This window comes from Balaenoptera borealis (assembly GCF_965194805.1).
Source record: "Balaenoptera borealis genome assembly, chromosome: 21".
In the NCBI taxonomy this organism is placed as follows: Eukaryota; Metazoa; Chordata; class Mammalia; order Artiodactyla; family Balaenopteridae; genus Balaenoptera; species Balaenoptera borealis.
The window spans coordinates 23,981,313-23,990,561 of record NC_138880.1 but is presented as its reverse complement, the minus strand read 5'-3'; positions in this window follow the sequence as shown (position 1 = coordinate 23,990,561).

Genomic DNA, 9,249 nt, shown 5'->3' with positions numbered 1-9,249 from the left:
CAATATCTATTAGTTAGATTTGCCTTACTTAATTGTGGGGACTAGTAGTAGTAAATGTAGACTTCTTATATTGCTTGTAATTTCTACTTTATGAACGGAGTTGCCATGTTATCCAGTGCACAAATCCCCATTACTATTATATCTTCTTGTAATTACACCTATTAGCATTATAAAGTGCCCTTACTCAATAGGGGGTTTTTTTGGCCTGAATTCCATCTTGTCTGATATTAAGAATGAGCTCTCTACTTTCTTTTTATTTGTATTTGTTTGTTACACTAGAGCCTGCCCTTTGTTTTCAGGGTTTTTTTTTTAATATAAATTTATTTATTTTTATTTATTTTATTTTTGGCTGCGTTGGGTCTTCGTTGCTGCACGCGGGCTTTCCCTAGTTGTGGTGAGCGGGGGCTACTCTTCGTTGCAGTGCGTGGGCTTCTCATTGCGGGGGCTTCTCTTGTTGCAGAGCATGGGCTCTAGGTGCGCAGGCTTCAGTAGTTGTGGCATGCAGGCTTCAGTAGTTGTGGCTCGCGGGCTCTAGAGCACAGGCTCAGTAGCTGTGGCGCACGGGCTTAGGTGCTCTGCAGCATGTGGGATCTTCCCGGACCAGGGCTCAAACCCATGTCCCCTGCATTGGCAGGCAGATTCCCAACCACTGTGCCACCAGGGAAGCCCTGTTTTCAGTTTTGATCACACCATTCTTCTAAACATCTTAGACTTTATCATATGTTAGCAGTCTTATCAGTCAGGGCTTTTAATGCAAGCAGCTGAATTCACTACAGTGTTTAAACAGAAAAGGATATTAGGTAGCTTACAGTAGTTCCAGGACAGACAAAGAATTAGTCCAGGGGCCACACAGCCAGGAACAAAGTCTGACTGGCACAGTCTAGGTCAATTCCTGTGCCCTGACTTCAAGGGAAACTGGGACACTGAATTCTCGTTTCTGCCTTTGGTGGAGAATTCATAATGTGGAGATTTCCCCAAATATAGGAGGTCATGTTTGCCACGGTATAATAAATACCTTTTCCAGCAGTGTCACTGAAGCTTCAGGTATAGAACTTTAACTCCTAACTAAAAATAGTTCATGAATCTATAAACATATTCCCCTGATATCATGTTGTGTGTAGTTGTTTATTGAATGAATGCAGGACGTTCTCTAAAAATGTCCCTGCCTTTACCAAAAAATAATATGTGATCACAAGTTTTGATTTCCCTTTCTTGCTTCTCTTAGAATCACTACTTCCTCCTTGTTTTTGTATCCAAAGCTCTTATTCTAGGCTTGCAGCCTCTCACCCAGGATACTAGACTCTTTTCTGATGGTTCCCTGCCTTTTTTTTTTTTTCCTTTTCCCAAACCATCCTACATACTGCCCATATCAGACTCTCTGGCATTATGTTCTGGAAGCCTGGTGTCAGGGTCCAGGCTTTGTATAATCTCACCTGGCAAACACATGTTGAGTGACTGTGCCATGCTAGGCAATGCGCTTGGAGCTGGGGGTTCAAATATGAGTAAGATAAAGCCTAACCTTAAGGGCCTCTCAATCTAGTGGGGCAGACAGACAACCAAATAGGAAAATACAACATAAAGTGCTACAATTGTGACACACAGAAAGAGTACCTAAACCAGTCTGGGGCAGACGTAATCTAGGGAGGCTCCTGGAAGAGGGTATCTCTGAACAGGGTGGGGAAGGGTACACTGGATTCACCCAGGAAAAGAGGGGCGTTGTAAGCATAAGAAACTGCCTGTGCAGAGGCAGGTTGACGTGAGGGTGCTTAGTGTGCTTGAGGAAAAGCTACAAGCACTTTAATACAGGACTGTCGGCTGCTTAAAATAACAAAGCAGGAGAAGACCAGTATCTTAGAGCAAGATATGACATATTGAGGAGCTGGGATACTTTTTTTAAAGCCAACAGGAAGCAACTGAAGTCTTTTTAGCATTTTAGAAAGATTAATCCAGCAACAATACATCTAGAGTGGATTGGAGGAGCTTGCTGGTGGCAGGCAAAAGGTTAGCTGTCGCCAAAGCCCATGAGAGAAACTGGGTGGCAATGGTGGTGGCTGCGAGGGTACCAAGGGTGGACGGGCTGGAGAGGTGTCCAGAGGGAATCAGCTGGACTCAGTGACCGTGGGATGGAGTAAGAGAAAAGCAAAAGTAAAAGGAGATTCAGGATTCGTGTTCCGTCAGCGAAGGAATTCTAAATCGAGGCTTTGAGAGGAGGTGTGAATTTGGGGAGAGAGGGCAGAGTGCTGTTTTGAACATCCCGAGTTTGGGACACGCATGCGGAGAGATGCAGCAGGAATCTGGAGAAGGGGAGATGCCCCGGGAGAGGCTGAGGAGCAGTTCTGCCCAACCTTGGCACTCCCACTGCAAACGCCTGGAAGCTCTGAAAGATACTGAAGCCTGGCCCCTGCCCCCAGAGGTGCTGATGTAATCGCCCGGGCAGCAAGATCAAGGCACCCCAGGGGATTCTGCCGGGAAGCCCGGGCTGAGACCCACTAGTACAGAGAGGAGGGTCAGGCCTGCAGGACGCCCTTCCCCTCTCTACCATCTACCCGTCGGGTGACCATGACAAAGTCATTAGCCCTCTGGTCTTAAGTTTCCTCCTCTAGGTAATGAAGATCGTAACACTTCGAAGAATTACAAGTATTAAATAAAATAATGTGTGTACAGCACCTAGCACCATTCCTGGCACATACTACAGACCAGACGAGCTGCAGGACCACATCTGAAGAAAGGCATACTCTCGGCCACATTCCTAAAGAGAAGCGGCCTGTTTAGTAGGAAGGGAAACGAGGAATCTCCCAAGCCTTTAATGAACAGAATGACACCCGTTTGTGTCCATGCAACCTGGTGGCTCATGAGACAGTCTTAGAACTGACTGCAGGAAACAGAGGCAGTATGACATCCAACACTGAAAGCGACGTTCCAGCAGCTACAACTCTTGGTTAAGACACGACACTAGAGATGCAGTAAGCTCATCCACCTGTGTAGACAGGTGCTCCTGAAGCTTCCACTGTGCGCCGGGCAGCGCACCTATCTGGCGTTCCTGCATTCTTTAGCCAGCATGATTGAGGACCTACTGTGTGCCAGACACCACACTAAGTTCTGGGGAAATAATGATAAACAAGAAAGTGATGGGCTATAACCCTGAAGGGGACAGACCCTGCCCCCTGACATCTCTCTAGTCTGTCCACTCCCAACATCCCCATAGCCACCACCACTGCCAGCCCATAACTTCTTCCATGGGTTTCAGCAATAGCCTCCTAACTGTTTTGCCTGTCACCTGTAGCAAGCTCCTCCAATCTGTTTTACACTCAGATTACAGATTATTTATTGAATAATCACTCAAATAAGTGTTAAATAACTACATGATTATGTGTCACAAGCACATGATCCTATGGGGCCACGTATTAGGGGGTTTCAACCAAACAGGAAAGCCAGAAGGGCTGCCCTGAGGAAGTGACAACCAAACAGAGAAAAGTAGACGTTGGCCGAAGGGGAGGGCGTGAGAGGAGATTTCTCGGGCCTTGCACACCTCCCCATCAGCTCTCTCACGCCTCCACACCCTCCTCACTCAACTCCCTCCGCCTGAACCATCCCTGCACTCGGCCCTCTAGCCAGCACTGCTCATCATCCAAGGTGCAGCGCAAACCTGGGTCTTCCTCACGGTCCTTTCGCCAACACCCCTCCTCTGTGTCTCCACTGTCCACCATCCACCATCCACCATCTACCATCAAACCTTTTACCTCTTACTGCAAGAGACATAGGTGGCCGAGTCTCTCGGGTCTGTTTACAACTCTATCCAGCAGTTAATACAATACCAGGTATATTAGTCAGGGTTCTCCAGAGAGACAGAATCAGTAGGGTGTGTGTGTGTGTGTGTGTGTGTGTGTGTGTGTGTGTGTATGAAATAGACAGAAAGTTGGAGAGAGGAAGACAGAGACAGTTTTTTTTAAGGAATTAGTTAAAGCAATCATGGTGGCTGACAAGTCCAAAATCTGCAGGGTGGGCCAGCAGACTTGAGACCCAGGGAAGAGGTGATGTTGCAACTCGCATCCAAAGGCAGTCTGGGGGCAGACTTTCCCCTTCCTTAGGGGACCTCAGGTTTTTTTCTCTCAAAGCCTTCAACTGATTGGACGAGGCCCACCCACATTATGGAGGATAATCTGCTTTACTCAAAGTCTACTGAGTTAATGTTAATCTCATAAAAAATAACTTCACAGCAATATCTAGCCTGGTGTGTGACCTAATATCTGGGTACCGTGGCCTAGCCAAGTTAACACATAAAATTAACCATCACACCAGTTAAAAACAGGTGTTTGGTAAATATTTGTGGAATGAACTTATGAAATCTGCTAATCATAGGTTTATTTTCTTCTTTATTTTCCTTTTTCTCTCTGCTTCATCTGCTTCTCTTTGAATGCCATTCCCATATCCCTACACTTTTTTAACTTTCCTTCTTTTGTGTGTATCTTTCCCCCAGTGGTTTTTTTCCAGGCATGCTGGGGGTCCCATCAACTGCAGAGATATACAAGGAGCCTGCTGTAGCAGAAAAGACCCTGGCTATGACCACCACCATCCCTGGAGAGTCTCCCACTTGGCAGGAAAGGAAACCACAAGGGGAGGAACTTATCGAGGTCAAACATAAGAGAATCAGGACCAGGACTCCTGGCAACCAGAGTTCTTTCCATTTACTGTGCCAAAACCCTCAAGTGGGTATGGGCAGGGAAGGAATAAACGGCCCTGTACAGGAGAACTCACCTCCTATAACCTGCACTTCACAGAAACCCTGTTACACTGATCCCTGCCCCACTCTTGCAGGCAGAAGGAACCTGCTTACCTTGGGAGTCAAAGAATTCAGGAAGGTTCCAAGCCTTGGGTGTCAGAACCCAGGTGTTCACTCATCCTCAGGGGGGGGCAGTGTGAGACCCACAGCAGCTGTGTGACCCCCTCTTGGTCAGGTTTGTGAGTGAGGGGCTGCAGCACTAAGCCCCACTTCCCAGGACTTAACCTTTACCTGCCATCTCTGAACAAATATAAGCTAGTCCACATCCTACCTTCCTTCCTTTGCCCTCCTTCGTTCCAGCAAATGTTTACTGGGCACTTTCTCCATGCCAGGCACTGCGCCAGATGTTAGGGACACACAGATGAATAAGCCAAGGCTCCAGGCCCAGAGAACTCACACGCCAATGGAGACAGCCTTGTGTGGCATGGCGGGGCTGTCACAGCTGGGCCCTCTTGCCTGGATGTCACGTATGACTGGTCTCCTGGGCAGCCCTCTGGACGTGCTGACTCCCTGTTCCCTGATATTTTTGTCCGATCTTCCAATTTGTTTATTAAAATACTGCAGCCAGAGAGGTGAGGTGCTCTGGCAAGACACAGCTGATCTTCAAACAGCAAGTGGAAGGCTGAACCCAGTTTCTTTTTAAGGCAGCCGCTGAAGTGCGTTAGCCCTTGTCTCAGAAGTTGTTGAAAAGTTCCAACCACTAGAGGGCACCAGCCAACGCTTGATCCATCCAAATCTGCCCAAATCCTGAAGAACTTCCATACTAGGTCACTCTGCTCCCAGATCTGTAATGCTAATATCTTTCATTTTTCTCAGAATGAACCTTGAGAACCAGGCAAGCTTTAAACTGAATCCACAGACTGTACTCTTGAGCCAATCAGAAGGTAAGGGAATTAAGCTGTCCTAATACAAATAGGCCACAGATTGTCTTATTAATAAATAGATCAGAACCCATGACATAAAAAATTTTTAAAAACCTATGCTCGAGGCTTCCCTGGTGGCGTGGTGGTTGAGAATCTGCCTGCCAATTCAGGGGACACCGGTTCGAGCCCTGGTCCGGGAAGATCCCACATGCCGCAGAGCAACTAAACCCGTGCGCCACAACTACTGAGCCTGCGCTCTACAGCCCGTGAGCCACAACTACTGAGCCCGAGTGCCACAACTACTGAAGCCTGCACACCTAGAGCCCATGCTCTGCAACAAGAGAAGCCCCCGCAATGAGAAGCCCGCGCATTGCAATGAAGAGTAGCCCCCCGCTAGCCGCAACTAGAGAAAGCCCACATGCAGCAACGAAGACCCAACGCAGCGAAAAAAAATTAAAAAACAAAAAACAAAAAACCCCCCAAAAACCTATGCTCATCATCCTATCCACCTGCCAAAATCCAATATCAACAGATAACCACAACATAACTTCACATTGACAAGCCACTGTACAGCAATGGTGTCTAATAACAGCCAGACTGCGGACCAGTGAACCAGTGCATCAAATTACCTGAGTTTGTTGGTTTTTCGTTTTTATAAAGATACAGATTCGAGGACCACATCCACAAAGGTTTTTTTAATGAGTCTGTAATGGGACCCAGGAATGTGTGTTGTCCAAAGGCTTCTGATGTGTAAGAGTCTGGAAGCCATTGTTATATAACTGGAGTATTAGGAATGTGGAGAGCAAAAATGAGAAAGAGTTGAATTCAAATACCTGATGACTTATGGGTATATTGTACCTTTAGGAGCTCTGAGAGGAAGACCACTGGGCATACTGAGAATTGCTCCCCGGCTTTGTGAAGCAGCAGCTACATTTGGTCATTGGAAAGTGGGTAGAGTCTTTTGGCTGAGAAGTCTCTCCCATGACTTCTAATCTCAGTGGGATCAAGGCTACAGCAAGGTCAGGCATCCTGCGGGAAAGGGCACTGGTGGAGTTGGATCAGCTTGTTTGTATCCAGCTCTACCACCTCATGGTTATGTGCCTTGAGGCTAGTGTCCTTGAATTCCCCAAGCCTTGATTTTCTTATATGTAAAATAAACATAATACTCATCTTATTGTTGTGGGGATTAAATGAGCAAAGATCTGCAAAACACTGAGAGCTGGGAGGAGTTCAGTGCCTGAGAGGTAAGGGATGCTGTCTGTGTGTTGACCTTTAGTATTACTAGCGTATGAGAAAGAAGAGCAGGACAGCACTGCCACTGCCCCCCTGCAAGGCACCAGTGGCCCGGGCCGTCGGCAGATCTATGTTACAAGATACACTTCATTTAACTCCAGCTGGTGGTTTCCTAGGACGACTGTCTTTTCTAACATGCAGTCTGAATTCATCATGCAAGAAAGCACTCATATCCTCACAGCTGAGGTCAAAGAAAGAGAGTCTGCTCTCCCTTTCTGTTTCTACCACTCTTCAGAAGCTTGCAGAGTTTGATGATGACCTCCATACTCAATCCCAGTGGACCTTTTGAGTCCTGTAGACATTTCCTGCATCTCTCCTACGTCAGATCCTGGCGAGCATCTCCTCCTTGAACCATCTGCACCTTTGCTCCTAGGAATCCCAGGAGCCTCTGAGCTCTCCTCCTTCCCTTCTGATGACCCCTTCCCGGTTGATGTCCTTCACCCACTCCTTGCCCATCAGCTTCCCCCAGGACTCTGTCCTTGGCCCCCTGCCTTTCTCCTTTAAGCTCTTCTTAAGTGATTTCATCCATGGCCATTGTCTGTCAGTCTCTGCAGGTCAATGCACCCTTTTTATTTCTGACCTTCAGTTTCCTATCTCAGCTGTCTCTGGGCATCCACTTAGGAGGTGTCCATATGAACTTTAAAATTGATATGTCCAAAATTAAATTAATCATCTTCTCCTACATCCCCTGCCCCCATATACATACCCCCCTGCAACAAACGACCTTATATTCCTCCTTATTGCTAACCTCAATTAATGGTGTCACCACATAGTCAATTCCCAAACCAGAAATCCAGCAATGCTCTTCCCTATTCTTCTCCCACCATGTTTAATCCTTCCCCAAGCTCTGCGGATTTTATCTCTCAAACATGTCCAGTTTGTCCCTAACCCTTATGCAGGACTTCAGCATCTTTACCTGAACCACTGTGATATAAATAAGTTAAACTCCTGGGTACCAGGTCCGCCCCCCAACCCATGACTGCCTCTCCACTCATCCTCTACCACACTCCTCCTCACAGTTCATGATCTAGTGAGACTATGTGTGGTTCCTCAAAACCAGAAAGCCATTTCATGCCCTCATGCCCTTCCTTGTGCCAATCCCTTTACTGAGAGCCTCCCTTTACCTCCCACCTGTCTTCACTTGGCTACCTCTTACTCACTGTAGTGGGTTGGATGATGATCTCCCAAAAGATACCTTGGAACCTGTCACTGTGACCTTATTTGGGAAACGGGTCTTTGCACATGTGATTAAGGGTCTCAAGATGAGACCGTCCTGAATTATTCAGGTGGGCCTTAACTCCAATGAGAAATGTCCTTATAAAAAGAGGAGGAGAGACACAAAGACAGCCATGTGAAGACAGAGGCAGAGATTGGAATCATGCTGCCACAAACTGAGAAGTGCCTAGGCCACCAAAACTGGAGAAGACAAGGAAGGAAATCTCCCCTAGAGCCTTCAGAGGGCACGTGGCTCTGCTGATAGCTTGATTTTGGACTTCTAGCCTCTAAAACTGGGAGAAAATAAACTTCCACTGTTTTAAGCTACCAGGTCTGTGGTAATTTGCTAAGGCAGCCCTAGGAAACTAATGCACTCACCTTTCGGGACTCAGTTCACGCATCATCTCCTCCAGGAAGTCCTCCCTGATTTTCTCCTACCATCACCCCACTCCTGCCAGCTTATATCTGATTCCCTTCCTGTGTCTGTCTCACTTGATAAACTCCTGAAAGGCAGCAATTGGGTTCTATTTCCCACTGTAATATGAGGGTCCAGCACTGTTTCAGAATTAGACCAGGTGCTCAACCAGATAAACGCATGAGAATCTCAGCCTCAGTACACCTCCTATGGTCTGAATATTATGCCAGGAACTTCACAAACATTCCTTCACTGACTCATCTCAATAGGCCTAGGAGGTAGGTACCATCATCTCTGCTTTACAGATGCAGAAACTGAGGCACAGCAACTTGCCCAAGACTGCTTTGTAAGCAGAGTTAGAATTTATATCCAGATCTCTTTGATGAGCATGAGCATGGCATTTTCAAAAAAACAGTGGCCAACTAGAAGAAGAGGGATGTTGGAGAAGAGTGGGGAAAAGATTGGGTCTTAATTATATAATTTTTAGACAAAGCCACTGTGTGCGTGTACATGTCTGCGTAAGTAGTAATGAGGGTTGGAGTATAGTAAACTAAAGAGGATCTAACTCATAATGCAGCATAAATATATCACAGCAGCTTCAAACTTGAGGCCTGGGAGCAAGGGGTGTTGTGATGCGTGAGGGATAAGAAAGGATGAACAGGGAGAAGGGGAAACGGGAAGGA